The sequence below is a fragment of the Schistocerca serialis genome, chromosome 5 (assembly GCF_023864345.2).
Source record: "Schistocerca serialis cubense isolate TAMUIC-IGC-003099 chromosome 5, iqSchSeri2.2, whole genome shotgun sequence".
Lineage (NCBI taxonomy): Eukaryota > Metazoa > Arthropoda > Insecta > Orthoptera > Acrididae > Schistocerca > Schistocerca serialis.
In genome coordinates this window covers 835049784-835068866 of record NC_064642.1, presented here as the reverse complement: position 1 = coordinate 835068866, position 19083 = coordinate 835049784, and positions in this window count along the sequence as shown.

The window sequence follows — 19083 nt, the reverse complement described above, 5'->3', positions numbered from 1 at the left end:
ATGCATCGTAATTAAATACAAAATGCACAATGCCGACTTATGTACATGAAGACTGACTCATCTAACTGTCTATGTTTTGAACCATTTCTGTGACACTAGTTATAAATTCCGATGCTTCACTTCAGGATTACTGTATCCCTTGGACCTTCTTATTGACGATGAAACACCGAAATTGCATCGGAATTGAATACGAAAGGCACAATGCTGACTTAAGTACAAGAAGTCTGACTCTTCTTACTCTCTATGTTTTTAACCTTTCCTGTGACACCACTTATTGATTCCAATGCCTCATTTCGTGTTTACTGTATCCCTCTGACGCTCTTATTGACGATGAGAAACGGAAATTGCATCGGAATTAAATACAAAAGGCACAATGCCGACTTAAGTACAAGAAGACTGACTCTTCTTACTGTCTATGATTTGAACCATTCCTGTGACACTAGATGTGGATTCCGATGTCTCACTTCAGGTTTACTGAATCCCTTGGACCTTCTTATTGACGATGAAGCACAGAAATTGCATCGGAATTAAATACAAAAGGCAGAATGTCAACTTAAGTACAAGAAGACTGACTCTTCTTACTAATTATGTTTTGAACCATTTCTGAGACACTAGTTATAGATTCCGATGCTTCACTTCAGGTTTACTGTATCCCTCAGAACTTCTTATTGACGATGAAACACAGAAATTGCATCGGAATTAAACACAAAAGGCACAATGCCGACTTAAGTACAAGAAGACTGTTCTTCTTACTGTCTATGTTTTGAACCATTCCTGTGACACTAGTTATAGATTCCGATGCTTCACTTCAGGTTTAAAGTATCCCCTGGACCTTCTTACTGACGATGAAACACAGAAATTGCATCGGAATTAAATACAAAAGGCACAATGCCGACTCAAGTACAAGAAGACTGACTCTTCCTACTGTCTATATTTTGAACTATTCCTGTGACACTAGTTATAGATTCCGATGCTTCACTACAGGTTTACTATATCTCTCTGACCTTCTTATTGACGATGAAACTCAGAAATTGTATCGGAATTAAATAGAAAAGGCACAATGCCGACTTAAGTACATAAAGACTGACTCTTCTTACTGTCTATGTTTTGAACCATTCCTGTGACACTAGTTATAGATTGCGATGCTTCACTTCAGATTTACTGTATCCCTTGGACCTTCTTATTGACGACGAAACACAGAAATTGCATCGGAATTAAATAGAAAAGGTACAATGCAGACTTAAGTACATGTAGACTGTCTCTTCCTACTGTCTATGTTTTGAACTATTCCTGTGACACTAGTTATAGATTCCGATGCTTCACTTCAGGTTTACTGTATCCTTCTGACCTTCTTATTGACGATGAAACACAAAAATTGCATCGGAATTATATACAAAAGGCACAATGCCGACTTAAGTACAAGAAGACTGACTCTTCTTACAGACTATGTTGTGAACATTTCCTGTGAGACCAGTTTTAGATTCCGATGCTTCACTATATGTTAACTGTATCCCTTGGACCTTCTTACTGACGATGAAACACAGAAATTGCGTCGGAATGAAATACAAAAGGCACAATGCCGACGTAAGTACAAGAAGACTGTCTCTTCTTACTGTCTATTTTTTAACCATTACTGCGACACTAGTTATAGATTCCGATGCTTCACTTCAGGTTTACTGTATCTTTCTGACCTTCTTATTGACGATGAAAAACAGAAATTGAATCGGAATTAAATACTAAATGCACAATGCCGACTTAAGTACAAGAAGACTGACTCTTCTTACTCTCTATGTTTTGAACATTTCCCGCGAGACCGGTTTTAAATTCCGATGCTTCACTTCAGGTTTACTGTATTACTTGTACCTTCTTATTGACGACGAAACACAGATATTGCATCGGAATTAAATAGAAAAAGCTCAATGCAGACTTAAGTACAAGAAGACTGACTCTTCTTACTGTCTATGTTTTGAACCATTCCTGTGACACTATTTATGGATTCCGATGTCTCACTTCAGGTTTACTGTATCACTTGGACCTTCTTATTGACTACGAAACACAGAAATTGCGTCGGAATTAAATACGTAAGGCACAATGCTGACTTAAGTACAAGAAGACTGACTCTTCTTACTGACTATGTTTTGAACCATTCCTGTGACACCACTTATTGATTCCTATACTTCACTTCGGGTTTACTGTATCCCTCTGACGTTCTTACTGACGATGAAACACAGAAATTGCATCGGAATTACTGGAAAAGGCACAATGCCGACTTAAGTACAAGAAGACTGACTCTTCTTACTGTCTATGTTTTGAACCATTCCTGTGACACTAGTTATGGATTCCGATGTCACACTTCAGGTCTACTGTATCACTTGGACCTTCTTATTGACTATGAAACACAGAAATTGCATCGGAATTAAATACTAAAGGCACAATGCCGACTTAAGTACAAGAAGACCGACTCTTCCCACTATCTATGTTTTGAACTATCCCTGTGACACTAGTTATAGATTCCGATGCTTCACTTCAGGTTTACTGTATCCCTCTGACCTTCTTATTGACGATAAAACACAGAAATTGCATTGGAATTAAATACTAAAGGCACAATGCCGACTTAAATACAGGTAGACTGACTCTTCCTGCTGGCTATGTTTTGAACCATTCCTATGACACTAGTTATAGATTCCGATGTTTCACTTCAGGTTTACTGTATTACTTGTACCTTCTTATTGACGACGAAACACAGATATTGCATCGGAATTAAATAGAAAATGCTCAATGCAGACTTAAGTACAAGAAGACCGACTCTTTCTACTGTCTATGTTTTGAACTATCCCTGTGACACTAGTTATAGATTACGATGCTTCACTTCACTATTACTGTATCTCTCTGACCTTCTTAATGAAGATAAAACACAGAAATTGCATCTGAATTAGATAGAAAAGGCACAATGCCGACTTAAGTACCAGAAGACTGACTCTTCTTACTGACTATGTTTTGAACCATTCCTGTGACACTAGTTATAGGCTCCGATGCTTGACTTCAGGTATACTGTATCCCTCTGACCTTCTTATTGATGATGAAACACAGAAATTGCATCGGAATTAAATAGAAAAGGTACAATGCCGACTTAAGTACAAGAAGACTGACTCTTCCTACTGTCTATGATTTGAACCATTCCTGTGACACTAGTTATAGAGTCCGATGCTTCTCTTTGGGTTTACTGTAACCCTCTGACCTTCTTATTGATGATGAAACACAGAAATTGCATCGGAATTAAATACAAAAGGCACAATGCCGACTCAAGTACAAGAAGACTGACTCTTCCTACTGTCTATGTTTGAACCATTCCAGTGACACTAGTTATAGATTCCGATGCTTCACTTCAGGTTTACTGTATCCTTCTGACCTTCTTATTGACGATAAAACACAGAAATTACATCGGAATTAAATAGAAAAGGCACAATGCTGACATAAGTACAAGAAGACTGACTCTTCCTACTGTCTATGTTTTGAACCATTCCTGTGACACTAGTTATAGATTCCGATGCTTCACTTCAGGTTTACTGTAACCCTCTGCCTTCTTATTGACGATGAAACACAGAAATTGCATCGGAATTAAATACAAAAGGCACAATGCTGACTCAAGTACAAGAAGACTGACTCTTCCTTCTGTCTATGTTTTGAACCATTCCTGTGACACTAGTTATAGAATCCGATGCTTCACTTCAGGTTTACTGTATCTCTGAAGCATCAATGCAGCTTTGCTGTATCCGATGGACCTTCACATTGACGATGAAACATCGAAATTGCATCGGGATTTTATTCAAATGGCACAACGCCGACTTAAGTACAAGAAGACTGACTCCTCTCATTGTTTGTGGTTTCCTTTGAGCGTTTCCTGGGAGACCAGTATTAGATTCCGATGCACCAATGCAGCTTTTCTGTATCCGATGGGCCTTCGCATTGGTGATGAAACACAGAAATTGCGTCGGGCTTTAATTCAAATGGCACAATGCCGACTTAAGTACAAGAAGACTGACTCTTCTTATTGTTTGTTGTTTGATTTGAGCGTTTCCTGGGAGACCAGTATTAGAGCCCGATGCACCGATGCAGCTTAACTGTACCCGATGGACCTTCAGATATACGATGAAACACAGAAATTGCGTCGGGATTTAATTCAAATGGCACAATGCCAACTTAAGTTCAAGAAGACTGACTCTTCTCATTGTTTGTGGTTTCCATTGAGCGATTCCTGGGAGACCAGTATTAGATTCCGATGCAACATCGCGACTTTACTGTATCCGATGGACCGCCACATTGACGATAAAACACATAAATTGGGTCGCGATTTTATTGAAATTGAACAATGCCGACTTAAGAACAAGAAGACTGACTGTTCTCATTGTTTGTGGTTTCCTTTGGTCGTCTCCTGGGAGACCAGTATTAGATTCTGATGCACCAATGCCGCTTTACTGTATCTGATGGACCTTCACATTGACGATGAAACACAGAAATTGAGTCGGGATTTAATTCAAATGGCACGATGCCGACTTAAGTACAAGAAGACTGACTCTTCTCATTGTTGGTGGTTTCCTTTGAGCGTTTCCTGGGAGACCAGTATTAGATTCAGTTGCACCAATTCAGCTTTACTGTATCCGATGGACCTTCTCATTGACGATGAAACACAGAAATTGCGTCGGGATTTAATTCAAATGGCTCAATGCCGACTTAAGTACAAGAAGACTGACTCTTCACATTGTTTGTGGGTTGCTTTGAGCGTTTCCTGGGAGACCAGTATTAGATTCCGTAGCAACAATGCAGCTTTACTGTATCTTGTGGACCCTCACATGACGATGAAACAACGAAATTGCGTCGGGATTTAATTGAAATGGCAGAATGCCGACTTAAGCACTAGAAGACTGTCTATTCTCATTATTGGTGGATTGCTTTGAGCGTTTCCTGGGTGACCAGTATTAAATTCCGATGCACCAAAGCAGCTTTACTGTATCCGATGGACCTTCACATTGGCGATGAAGTACAGAAATTGCGTCGGGATTTAATTCAAACGGCTCAATGCCGATTTAAGTACAGGAAGACTGGCTCTTCTTTTTGTTATGGTTTGCTTTGACCGTTTTCTGGGAGACCAGTATTAGATTCCGATGCACCAATGCATCTTTACTGTATCAGATGGACCCTCACTTTGACGATGAAGCACAGAAATTGCGTCGGGATTGAATTCAAATGGCACAATGCCGATTTAAGTACAAGAAGACTGACTCTTCTCATTGTTTGTGGTTCCTCTGAGCGTTTCCTGGAAGACCAGTTTTAGATTCAGATGCATCAATGCAGCTTTACTGTATCCGATGGACCTTCACATTGACGATGAAACACAGAAATTGCGTCGGGATTTAATTCAAATGGCACAATGCCGACTTAAGTACAAGACGACTGACTCTTCTTATTGTTTGTGGTTTGATTTGAGCGTTTCCTGGGAGACCAGTATTAGAGTCCGATGCACCAATGCCGCTTTACTGTATCCGATGAACCTTCACATTGGCGATGAAATACAGAAATTGCGTCGGGATTTAATTCAAATGGCTCAATGCCGATTTACGTACAAGAAGTGTGACTCTTCTCATTGTTTGTGGTTTGCTTTGAGAGTTTACTGGGAGATCAGTATTACATTTCGATGCACCAATGCAGCTTTACTGTATCCGATGGTCCTGCACATTGACGATGACACACAGAAATAGCGTCGGGCTTTAATTCAAATGGCTCAAGGCCGACTTAAGTACAAGATGACAGACTCTTCTCATTCTTTGTGGTATGCTTTGAGCGTTTCCTGGGAGACCAGTATTACATTCCGATGCACTAATGCAGCTTTACTGTATCCGATGGACCTTCACATTGACGATGAAACACAGATATGGAGTCGGGATTTAATTCAAATGGCACAATACCGACTTAAGTACAAGAAGTCTGACTCTTCTCATTGTTTGTGGTTTCCTTTGAGCGCTTCCTGGTGGACCAGTATTAGATACTGATGCACCAATGCAGCATTACTGTCTCCGATGGACCTCCACATTGACGATGAAACAGAGATAATGCGTCGGGATTTAATTCAAATGGCACAATGCCGACTTAAGTACAAGAAGTCTCACTCTTCTCATTGTTTGTGCTTTGCTTTGAGCGTTTTCTGGGAGACCAGTATTAGATTTCGATGCACCAATGCAACTTTACTGTATGCGATGGACCTTCACATTGGCGATGAGACACTGAAATTGCGTCGGGATTTAATTCAAATGGCACAATGCCGACTTAAGTACAAGAAGACTGTCTCTTTTCATTGTTTGTGTATTCCTTTGAGCGTTTCTTGGGCGACTAGTATTAGATTCTAATGCATTAATGCAGCTTTACGGTATCCGATGGACCTTCACACTGACGATGAAACACAGAAAATGCGTCGGTATTTAATTCAAATGGCTCAATGCCGACTTAAGTACAAGAAGACTGACTCTCCTCATTGTTTGTGGTTTCCTTTGACCGTTCCCTGGGAGACCTGTATTAGATTCTGATGCACCAATGCAGTTTTACTGTAACTTGTGGACCCTCACTTTGACGATGAAACAACGAAAGTGCGTCGGGATTTAATTCAAATGGCACAATGCCGACTTAAGTACAAGAATACTGTCTCTTCTCATTGTTTGTGGTCTCCTTTGAGCGTTTCCTGGGAGTTCAGTATTAGATTCCGATGCACCAATGCAGTTTTACTCTATCCGATGGACCTTCACATTGACGATGAAACACAGAAATTGCGTCGGGATTTAATTCAAATGGCACAATGCCGACTTAAGTACAAGAAGTCTGACTCTTCTCGTTGTTTGTGATTTCCTTTGAGCGCTTCCTGGTGGACCAATATTAGATTCTGATGCACCAATGCAGCTTTACTGTATCTGATGGACCGTCACATTGACGATGAAACACAGTAATTGCGTCGGGATTTAATTCAAATGGCACAATGAGAACATACGTACAAGAAGACTGACTCTTCTCATTGTTTGTGGTTTCCATTGAGCGATTCCTGGGAGACCAGTATTTGATTCCGATGCAACAACGCGACTTTACTGTATCCGATGGGCTTTCACATTGACGATGAAACTCAGAAATTGGGTCGGGATTTTATTGAAATGGAACAATGCCGCCTTAAGAACAAGCAGACTGTCTTTTCTCATTGTTTGTGGTTTCCTTTGGGCGTTTCCTGGGAGACGAGTATTAGATTCTGATGCACCAATGCCGCTTTACTGTATCTGATGGACCTTCACATTGACGATGAAACACAAAAATTGAGTCAGTATTTAATTCAAATGGCACGATGCCGACTTAAGTACAAGAAGACTGACTCTTCTCATTGTTGGTGGTTTCCTTTGAGCGTTTCCTGGGAGACCAGTATTAGATACAGTTGCACCAAAGCAGCTTTACTGTATCTGATGGATCTTCACATTGTCGATGAAACACAAAAATTGAGTCAGTATTTAATTCAAATGGCACGATGCCGACTTAAGTACAAGAAGACTGACTCTTCTCATTGTTTGTGGTTTGCTTTGAGCGTCTCCTGGGAGTTCAGTATGAGATTGCGATTCACCAATGCAGCTTCACTGTATCCGATGGACCTTCACATTGACGATGAAACACAGAAATTGGGTCGGGATTTTATTGAAATGGAACAATACCGACTTAAGAACAGGAAGACTGACTCTTGTCATTGTTTGTGGTTTCCTTTGGTCGTTTCCTGGGAGACCAGTATTAGATTCTGATACACCAATGCCGCTTTACTGTATCTGATGGACCTTCACATTGACGATGAAACACGGAAATTGTGTCGGGATTTAATTCAAATGGCCCCAAGCAGACTTAAGTACAAGAAGACTGTCTCTTCTCATTGTTTGTGTATTCCTTTGAGCGTTTCCTGGCAGACCAGTATTAGATTCTGATGCATTAATGCAGCTTTACGGTATCCGATCGACCTTCACACTGACGATGAAACACAGAAATTGCGTCGGTATTTAATTCAAATGGCTCAATGCCGACTTAACTACAAGAAGACTGACTCTCCTCATTGTTTGTGGTTTCCTTTGACCGTTCCCTGGGAGACCAGTATTAGATTCCCATGCACCAATGCAGCTTCACTGTATCCGATGGACCTTCACATTGACAATGAAACACAGAAATTGCGTCGGGATTTGATTGAAATGGCACAATGCCGACTTAAGTACAAGAAGACTGACTCTTCTCATTGTTTGTGGTTTCCTTTGAGCGTTTCCTGGGAGACCAGTATTAGATTCCGATGCACCAATGCAGCTTTACTGTATCCGATGGACCTTCACATTGACGATGAAACACAGAAATTGCGTCGGAATGTAACTGAAATGGCACAATGCCGACTTAAGTACAAAATGACTGACTCTTTTCATCGTTTGTGGTTTACTTTGAGCGCTTCCTGGGAGACCAGTATCCACTTCCGATGTACCAATGCAGCTTTGCTGAATCCGATGGACCGTCACATTGACGATGAAACACAGAGATTGCGTTGGGATTTAATTCAAATGGCACAATGCCGACTTAAATACAAGAAGACTGACTCTTCTCATTGTTGGTGGTTTGCTTTGAGCGTTTCCTGGGAGACTAGTATTAGATTCCGATGCACCAAAGCAGCTTTACTGTATCCGATGGAGCTTCACATTGACGATGAAACACAGAAATTGCGTCGGGATTTAATTCAAATTGCACAATGCCGACTTAAGTACAAGAAGTCTGACTCTTCTCATTCTTTGTGGTTTCCTTTGAGCGCTTCCTGGTGGACCAGTTTTAGTTTCTGATGCACCAATGCAGCTTTACTGTATCCGAAGGACCTTCACATTGACGATGAAACAGAGAAATTACGTCGGGATTTAATTCAAATGGCACAATGCCGACTTACGTACAAGAAGACTGACTCTTCTTATTGTTTGTGGCTTGCTTTGAGCGTTTCCTGGGAGATCAGTATTAGATTCCGATGCACCAATTCAGCTTTTCTGCATCCGATGGACCTTCACATTGACGATGAAGCACAGAAATTGAGTCGGGACTTAATTCAATCGGCCCCATGCCGACGTAAGTACTAGAAGACTGGCTCTTCTCATTGTTTTTGGTTTCCTTTGAGCGTTTCCTGGGAGACCAGTATTAGAGTCCGATGCACCAATGCAGCTAAACTGTACCTGATGGATCTCAGATTGACGATGAAACACAGAATATGCGTCGCGATTTAATTCAAATGGCACAATGCCAACTTAAGTACAAGAAGACTGACTCTTCTCGTTGATTGTGGTTTCCATTGAGCAATTCCTGGGAGACCAGTATTAGATTCCGATGCAACAACACGACTTTACTGTATCCGATGGACCGCCACATTGACGATGAAACACAGAACTTGGGTCGCGATTTTATTGAAATGGAACAATGCCGACATAAGAACAAGAAGACTGACTCTTCTCATTGTTTGTGGTTTCCTTTGGTCGTTTCCTGGGAGACCAGTATTAGATTCTGATGCACCAATACCGCTTTCCTGTATCTGATGGACCTTCACATTGACGATGAAACACAGAAATTGAGTCGGGATTTAATTCAAATGGCACGATGCCGACTTAAGTACAAGAAGACTGACTCTTCTCATTGTTGGTGGTTTCCTTTGAGCGTTTCCTGGGAGACCAGTATTAGATTCAGTTGCACCAATGCAGCTTTACTGTATCCGATGGACCTTCACATTGACGATGAAACACCGAAATTGCGTCGGGATTTAACTGAAATGGCACAATGCCGACTTAAGCACTAGAAGACTGTCTCTTCTCATTGTTGGTGGTTTGGTTTGAGCGTTTCCTGGGTGACCAGTATCAAATTCCGATGCACCAAAGCAGCTTTACTGTATCCGATGGACCTTCACATTGGCGATGAAGTACAGAAATTGCGTCGAGATTTAATTCAAACGGCTCAATGCCGATTTAAGTACAAGAAGACAGGCTCTTCTCATTGTTATGGTTTGCTTTGACCGTTTTCTGGGAGACCAGTATTAGTTTCCCATGCACCAATGCATCTTTACTGTATCAGATGGACCCTCACTTTGACGATGAAGCACAGAAATTGCGTCGGGATTTAATTCAAATGGCACATGCCGATTTACGTACTAGAAGTCTGACTCTTCTCATTGTTTGTGGTTTGCTTTGAGCGTTTCCTGGGAAGCCAGTATTAGATTTCGATGCACCTATGCAGCTTTACTGTATCCGATGGTCCTGCACATTGACGATGAAACACAGAAATTGCGTCGGGCTTTAATTCAAATGGCACAATTCCGACTTAAGTACTAGATGACTGACTCTTCTCATTGTTTGTGGTCTGCTTTGAGCGTTTCCTGGGAGAGCAGTATTACATTCCGATGCACCAATGCAGCTTTACTGTATCCGATAGACCTTCGCATTGACGATGAAACACAGAAATTGCGTCGGGATTTAATTCAAATGGCACAATGCCGATTTAAGAACAAGAAGACTAACTCTTCTCATTGTTTGTGGTTCCTCTGAGCGTTTCCTGGAAGACCAGTTTTAGATTCTGATGCATCAATGCAGCTTTACTGTATCCAATGGACCTTCACATTGACGATGAAACACAGAAATTGCGTCGGGATTTATTTCAAATGGCACAATGCCGACTTAAGTACAAGAAGACTACTCTTCTTATTGTTTGTGGTTTGATTTGAGCGTTTCCTGGGAGACCAGTATTAGAGTCCGATGCACCAATGCCGCTTTACTGTATCTGATGGACCTTCACAATGACGATGAAACACAGAAATTGCGTCGGGATTTAATTCAAATGGCACAATGCCGATTTAAGTACAAGAAGACAGGCTCTTCTCATTGTTATGGTTTGCTTTGACCGTTTTCTGGGAGACCAGTATTAGATTCCCATGCACCAATGCATCTTTACTGTATCAGATGGACCCTCACTTTGACGATGAAGCACAGAAATTGCGTCGGGATTTAATTCAAATGGCACAATGCCGATTTACGTACTAGAAGTCTGACTCTTCTCATTGTTTGTGGTTTGCTTTGAACGTTTCCTGGGAAGCCAGTATCAGATTTCGATGCACCTATGCAGCTTTACTGTATCCGATGGTCCTGCACATTGACGATGAAACACAGAAATTGCGTCGGGCTTTAATTCAAATGCCACAATTCCGACTTAAGTACTAGATGACTGACTCTTCTCATTGTTTGTGGTCTGCTTTGAGCGTTTCCTGGGAGAGCAGTATTACATTCCGATGCACCAATGCAGCTTTACTGTATCGGATAGACCTTCGCATTGACGATGAAACACAGAAATTGCGTCGGGATTTAATTCAAATGGCACAATGCCGATTTAAGTACAAGAAGACTGACTCTTCTCATTGTTGGTCGTTTGCTTTGAGCGTTTCCTGGGAGACTAGTATTAGATTCCGATGCACCAAAGCAGCGTTTCTGTATCCGATGGACCTTCACATTGACGATGAAACACAGAAATTGCGTCGGGATTTAATTCATATGGCACAATGCCGACATAAATACAAGAAGTCTGACTCTTCTTATTGTTTGTGGTTTGATTTGAGCGTTTCCTGGGAGACCAGTATTGGAGTCCGATGCACCAATGCAGCTTAACTGTACCCGATGGACCTTCAGATTGACGATGAAACACAGAAATTGCGTCGGGATTTAATTCAAATGGCACAATGCCAACATAAGTGCAAGAAGACTGACTCTTCTCATTTTTTGTGGTTTCCATTGAGCGATTCCTGGGAGACCAGTGTTAGATTCCGATGCAACAACGCGACTTTACTGTATACGATGGACCGCCACATTGACGTCGAAACACAGAAATTGGGTCGCGATTTTATTGAAATGGAACAATGCCGACTTAAGTACAACAAGACTGACTCTTCTCATTGTTTGTGGTTCATCTTAGCGTTTCCTGGAATACCAGTTTTAGATTCAGTTGCACCAAAGCAGCTTTACTGTATCCGATGGACCTTCACATTGACGAAGAAACACAGAAATTGCGTCGGTATTTAATTCAAATGTCTCAATGCCGACTTTAGTACAAGAAGACTGACTCTTCTCATCGTTTGTGGTTTCCTTTGTGCGCCTCGTGGGAGACCAGTATTCACTTCGGATCACCAATGAAGCTTTGCTGAATCCGATGGACCGTCACATTGACGATGAAACACAGAAATTGCGTCGGGATATTATTCAAATGGCACAACGCCGACTTAAGTACAAGAAGACTGACTCTTCTCATTGTTTGTGGTTATTCTGAGCGTTTCCTGGCAGACCAGTTTTAGATTCAGTTGCACCAATGCAGCTTTACTGTATCCGATGGACCTTCACATTGACGAAGAAACACAGAAATTGCGTCGGTATTTAATTCAAATGTCTCAATGCCGACTTAAGTACAAGAAGACTGACTCTCCTCATTGTTTGTGGTTCCGTTTGAGCGTTTCCTGGGAGACCAGTATTAGATTCCGATGCACCAATGCAGCTTTACTGTATCCGATGGACCTTCGCATTGACGATCAAACGCAGATATAGCGTCGGTACTTAATTGGAATGGCACAATGCCGACTTAAGTACACGATGACTGGCCCTTCTCATTGTTTGTGGTCTCCTTTGAGCTCTTCCTGGGAGACCAGTATTCAAATCCGATGCACCAATGCAGCTTTGCTGCATCCGATAGACCGTCACATTGACGATGAAACACAGAAATTGCGTCGGGATTTGATTCAAGTGGCACAATGCCGACAGGTACAAAAAGACTGACTATTCTCATTGTACGTGGTTTCCTTTGAGCGTTTCCTGTGAGCCCAGTATTAGATTCCGAAGCACCAATGCAGCTTTACTGTATCCGATTGACCTTCACTTTGGCGATGGAGCACAGAAATTGCGTCGCAATTTAATTCAAATGGCACAATGCCGATTTACGTACTAGAAGTCTGACTTAAGTACAAAAAAACTGACTCTTGGCATTGTTTGTTGTTTCCTTTGAGCGTTTCCTGCGAGACCAGTATTAGATTCCGATGCACCAATGCAGGTTTAATGAATCCGATGGACCTTGACATGGTCGATGAAACACAGAAATTGCGTCGGGATTTAGTTGAAATGGCACAATGCCGACTAAGTACAAGAAGACTGACTCTTCTCATTATTTGTGGTTTTATTTGAGCGTTTCCTGGGAGACCAGTATTCAATTCCGATGCACCAATGCAGCTTAACTGTATCTGATGGACCTTCACATTGATGATGAAACACAGAAATTCCGTCGGTATTTAATTCAAATGTCTCAATGATGACGTAAGTACAAGAAGTATGTCTCTCCTCATTGTTTGGGGTTCCCTTTTAGCGTTTCCTGGGAGACCAGTATTAGATTCACATGCACCAATGCAGCTTTTCTGTATCCGATGGACATTAACATTGACGATGAAACACAGAAATTGCGTCGGGATTTAATTCAAATGGCTCAATGCGGACTTAATTACAAGAGGACTGACTCTTCTCATTGTTTGTGGTTTGCTTTGAGCGTTTCCTAAGAGACCTATATTAGATTCCGATGCGCCAATGCAGCTTTACCGTATCCGATGGACCTTCACATTGACCATGAAACACAGAAATTGCGTCGGGACTTAATTCAAATGGCCAAATGCCGAATTAAGTACAAGAAGACTGACTCTTCTCATTGTTTGTGGTTTCCTTTGTGCGCTTCTTGGGAGACCAGTATTCAATTCCGATGTACCAATGCAGCTTTGCTGTATCCGATAGACCGTCACATTGACGATGGAACGCTGAAATTGCGTCGGGATTTAATTCAAATAGCACAATGCCGACTTAAGTACGAGAAGACTGACTCTTCTCATTGTTTGTGATTTTCTTTGAGCGCTTCCTGGGAGACCAGTATTAGATTGCGATGCACCAATGCAGCCTTACTGTATCCGATGGACCTTCACATTGACGATGAAACACTGAAATTGGGTCGGGATTTAATTGAAATGGAACAATGCCGACTAAGATACAAGAAGACTGACTCTTCACATTGTTTGTGGTTTGCTTTGAGCGTTTCCTGGGAGACCAGTATTAGATTCCGATGCACCAATGCAGCTTCACTGCATCCGATGGAACTTCACATTGACGATGAAACACAGATATTGCGTCGGGATTTAATTCAAATTTCTCAATGCCAATTTAAGTACAAGAAGACTGAGTCTTCTCTTTGTTGGTGGTTTGCTTTGAGCGTTTCCTGGGAGACCAGTATTAGATTCCGATGCACCTATGCAGCTTTACTGTATCCGATGGGCCTTCACATTGACGATGAAACACAGATATTGTGTCGGGATTTAACTCAAATGGCACAATGCCAACTTAAGTACAAGAAGACTGACTCTTCTCATTGTTTATGGTCTCCATTGAGCGATTCCTGGGAGACCAGTATTAGATTCCGATGCACCAACGCGAAATTACTGAATCCGATGGACCTTCACATTGACGATGAAACAATGAAATTGGGTCGGGATTTAATTGAAATGGAACAATGCCGACTTAGGTACAAGAAGACTGACTCTTCACATTGTTTGTGGTTTGCTTTGAGCGTTTCCTGGGAGACCAGTATTAGATTCCGATGCAACAATGCAGCTTCACTGCATCCGATGGACCTTCACATTGACGATGAAACACAGATATTGCGTCGGGATTTAATTCAAATTTCTCAATGCCAACTTAAGTACAAGAAGCCTGAGTCTTCTCTTTGTTGGTGGTTTGCTTTGAGCGTTTCCTGGGAGACCAGTATTAGATTCCGATGCGTTAATGCAGCTTTACTGTATCCGATGGACCCTCACATTGACGAAGAAACACAGAAATTGCGTCGGGATTTAATTCAAGTGGCACAATGCCGACTTACGTACAAGAAGACTGACTCTTCTTATTGTTTGTGGTTTGCATTGAGCGTTTCCTGGGAGACCAGGATTAGCTACCGAAGCACCAATGCAGCTTTACTGTATCCGATGGACCTTCACATTGACGATAAAACGCAGAAATTGCGTCGGGATTTATTTCAAATAGCACAATGCCGACTTAAGTACGAGCAGGCTGACTCTTCTCATTGTTGCGCGGTTTTCTATGAGCGCTTCCTGGGAGACCAGTATTAGATTCCGATGCACGAATGCAGCTTTACTGTATCCGATGGACCTTCACATTGACGATGAAACACAGTAATTGCGTCGGGATTTAATTCAAATGGTTCAATGCCGACTTTAGTACAAGAAGACTGACTCTTCTCATTGTTTGTGGTTTGTTTTGAGCGTTTCCTGGGAAACCAGTATTAGATTCTGATGCCCCAATGCAGCTTTGCTGTATCCGAGTGACCTTCACATTGACGATGAAACACAGAAATTGCGTCGGGCTTCAACTGAAATGGCACAATGCCGACTTACGTACTAGAAAACTGACTCTTCACATTGTTTGAGGCTTACTTTGAGCGTTTCCTGGGAGACCAGTATTAGATTCCGAAGCACCAAAACAGCTTTACTGTATCCGATATACCTTCACATTTACGATGAAACACAGAAATTGCGTCGGGATTTAATTCAAATTGCACAATGCCGAATTACGTACATGAAGACTGACTCTTCTCATAGGGTGTGATTTGCTATGAGCGTTTCCTGGGAGGCCAGTATTAAATTCCGATGCACCAATGCAGCTTTACTGTATCCGATGGACCTTCACATTGACGATGAAACACAGAAGTTTCGTCGGGATTTAATTCAACTGGCTCAGTGCCGACTCAAGTACTAGAAGACTGACACATCTCATTGTTTGTGGTTTCCTTTGAGCGTTTCGTTTGAGACCAGTATTAGATTCCAATGCACCAATGCAGCTTTACTTTATCCGATGGACCTTCACACTGACGATGATACACAGATATTGCGTCGGGATTCAATTCAAGTGGCTCAATGCCGACTTAAGTACAAGAAGACTGACTCTACTCATTGTTTGTAATTTGCTTTGAGCGTTTCCTGGGAGACCAGTATTAGATTCCCATGCACCAATGCAGCTTTACTGTATCTGATGGACCTTCACATTGACGATGAAACACAGACATAGCGTCGGGATTTAATTCAAATGGCACAATGTCGACTTAAGTACAAGAAGACTGTCTCTTCTCATTGTTTATGGTTTCCATTGAGCGATTCCTGGGAGACCAGTATTAGATTCCGATGCACCAACGCGAAATTACTGTATCCGATGGACCCTCACATTGACGATGAAACACAGAAATTGCAGCGGGATTTAATTCAAGTGGCATAATGCCGAATTAAGTACAAGAAGACTGTCTCTTCTCATAGTTTGTGGTTTTCTTTGAGCGTTTCCCGCGTGATCGGTATTCGATTCCGATGCAAAAAATGAAGTTTTACTGTGTCTGATGGACCTTCACATTGACGATGAAACACAGAAATTGCGTCGGGATTTACTTCAAGTGTCTCAATGCCGACTTAATGTCAAGAAGACTGACTCTTCTCGTTGTTTTGTTGTTTGCTTTGAGAGTTTCCCGGGAGACCAGTATTGTTTTCGATGCATCAACGCAGATTTACTATATCCGATGGACCTTCACATTGACGATGAGACACAGAAATTGCGTCGGGATTAGTTCAAATGGCACAATGCCGACTTAAGTACAAGAAGACTGACTCTTCTCATTGTTTGTGTTTTGCTTTGAGCGATCCCTGGGAGACCAGTATTTGATTCTGATGCCCCAATGCAGCTTTGCTGTATCCACTGACCTTCACATTGACGATGAAACACAGAAATTGCGTCGGGATTTAGTTCAAATGGCACAATGCCGACTTAAGTGCAAGAAGACTGACACTTCTCATTGTTGGTGGTTTGCATCGAGCGTTTCCTGGGAGACCAGTATTAGATTCCGATGCACCAATGCAGCTTTACTGTATCCGATGAACCTTCACATTGACGATGAAACACAGAAATTGCGTCGGGATTTAATTCAAATGGCACAATGCCGACTTAAGTACAAGAAGACTGAATCTTCTCAATGTTTTAGGTTTCCTTTGAGTGTTCTCTGGGAGACCAGTATTACATTCCGTTGCTCCAATGCAGATTTACTGTATCCGATGGACCTTCATGTTGACGATGAAACACAGAAATTGCGTCGGGATTTAATTTCAATGGCACAATGCCGACTTAAGTACAAGAAGACTGACTCTTCTCATCATTGGTGGTTTGCTTTGAGCGTTTCCTGGGAGATCGTATTAGAATCCAATGCACCAATACAGCTTTACTGTATCCGTTGGACCTTCAGATTGACGATGAAACACAGATATTGCGTCAGGATTTAATTCAAATTTCTCAATGCCAACTTAAGTACAAGAAGACTGAGTCTTCTCTTTGTTGGTGGTTTGCTTTGAGCGTTTCCTGGGAGACCAGTATTAGATTCCGATGCACCTATGTAGCTTTACTGTATCCGATGGACCTTCACATTGACGATGAAACACAGATATTGTTCTGTATTTAACTCAAATGGCACAATGCCAACTTAACTACAAGAAGACTGACTCTTCTCATTGTTTATGGTTTCCATTGAGCGATTCCTGGGAGACCAGTACTAGATTCCGATGCACCAACGCGAAATTACTGTATCCGATGGACCCTTACATTGACAAAGAAACACAGAAATTGCGTCGGGATTTAATTCAAGTGGCACAATGCCGACTTACGTACAAGAAGACTGACTCTTCTTATTGTTTGTGGTTTGCATTGAGCGTTTCCTGGGAAACCAGGATTAGATTCCGAAGCACCAATGCAGCTTTACTGTATCCGATGTACCTTCACATTGACGACAAAACGCAGAAATTGCGTCGGTATTTAATTCAAATAGCACAATGCCGACATAAGTACGAGCAGACTGACTCTTCTCATTGTTGCGCGGTTTTCTATGTGCGCTTCCTGGGAGACCAGTATTAGATTCCGATGCACCAATGCAGCTTTACTGTATCCGATGGACCTTCACATTGACGATGAAACACAGAAAATGCGTCGGGATTTAATTCAAATGGTTCAATGCCGACTTTAGTACAAGAAGACTGACTCTTCTCATTGTTTGTGGTTTTTTTTTGAGCGTTTCCTGGGAAACCAGTATTAGATTCTGATGCCCCAATGCAGCTTTGCTGTATCCGACTGACCTTCACATTGACGATGAAACACAGAAATTGCGTCGGGATTTAATTCAAATGGCACAATGCCGACTTAAGTACAAGAAGACTGACACTTCTCATTGTTGGTGGTTTGCTTCGAGCGTTTCCTGGGAGACCAGTATTAGATTCCGATGCACCAATGCAGCTTTACTGTATCCGATGGACCTTCACTTTGACGATGAAACACAGAAATTGCCTCGGGATTTAAATCAAATGGCTCAATGCCGACTTAAGTACAAGACGACTGACTCTTCTCATTGTCTGTAGTTTGCTCTGAGCGTTTCCTGGGAGACCTGTATTAGATTCCGATGAACCAATGCAGCTTTACTGTATCCGATGGACCTTCACATTGACGATGAAACACAAAAATTGCGTCGGGATTTAATTGAAATGGCACAATGCCGACTTAAGTATTAGAAGACTGAATCTTCTCAATGTTTTAGGTTTCCTTTGAGCGTTCTCTGGGAGACCAGTATTACATTCCGTTGCTCCAATGCAGCTTTATTGTATCCGATGGACCATCACGTTGACGATGAAACACAGAAATTGCGTCGGGATTTAATTCCAATGGCACAATGCCGACTTAAGTACAAGAAGACTGACACCTCTCATCGTTGGTGGTTTGCTTTGAGTGTTTCCTGGGAGACCGTATTAGAATCCTATGCACCAACGCAGCTTTACTGTATCCGATGGACTTTCACGTTGACGATGAAACACAGAATTTGCGTCGGAATTTAATTCAAATGGCACAATGCCGACTTAAGTACAAG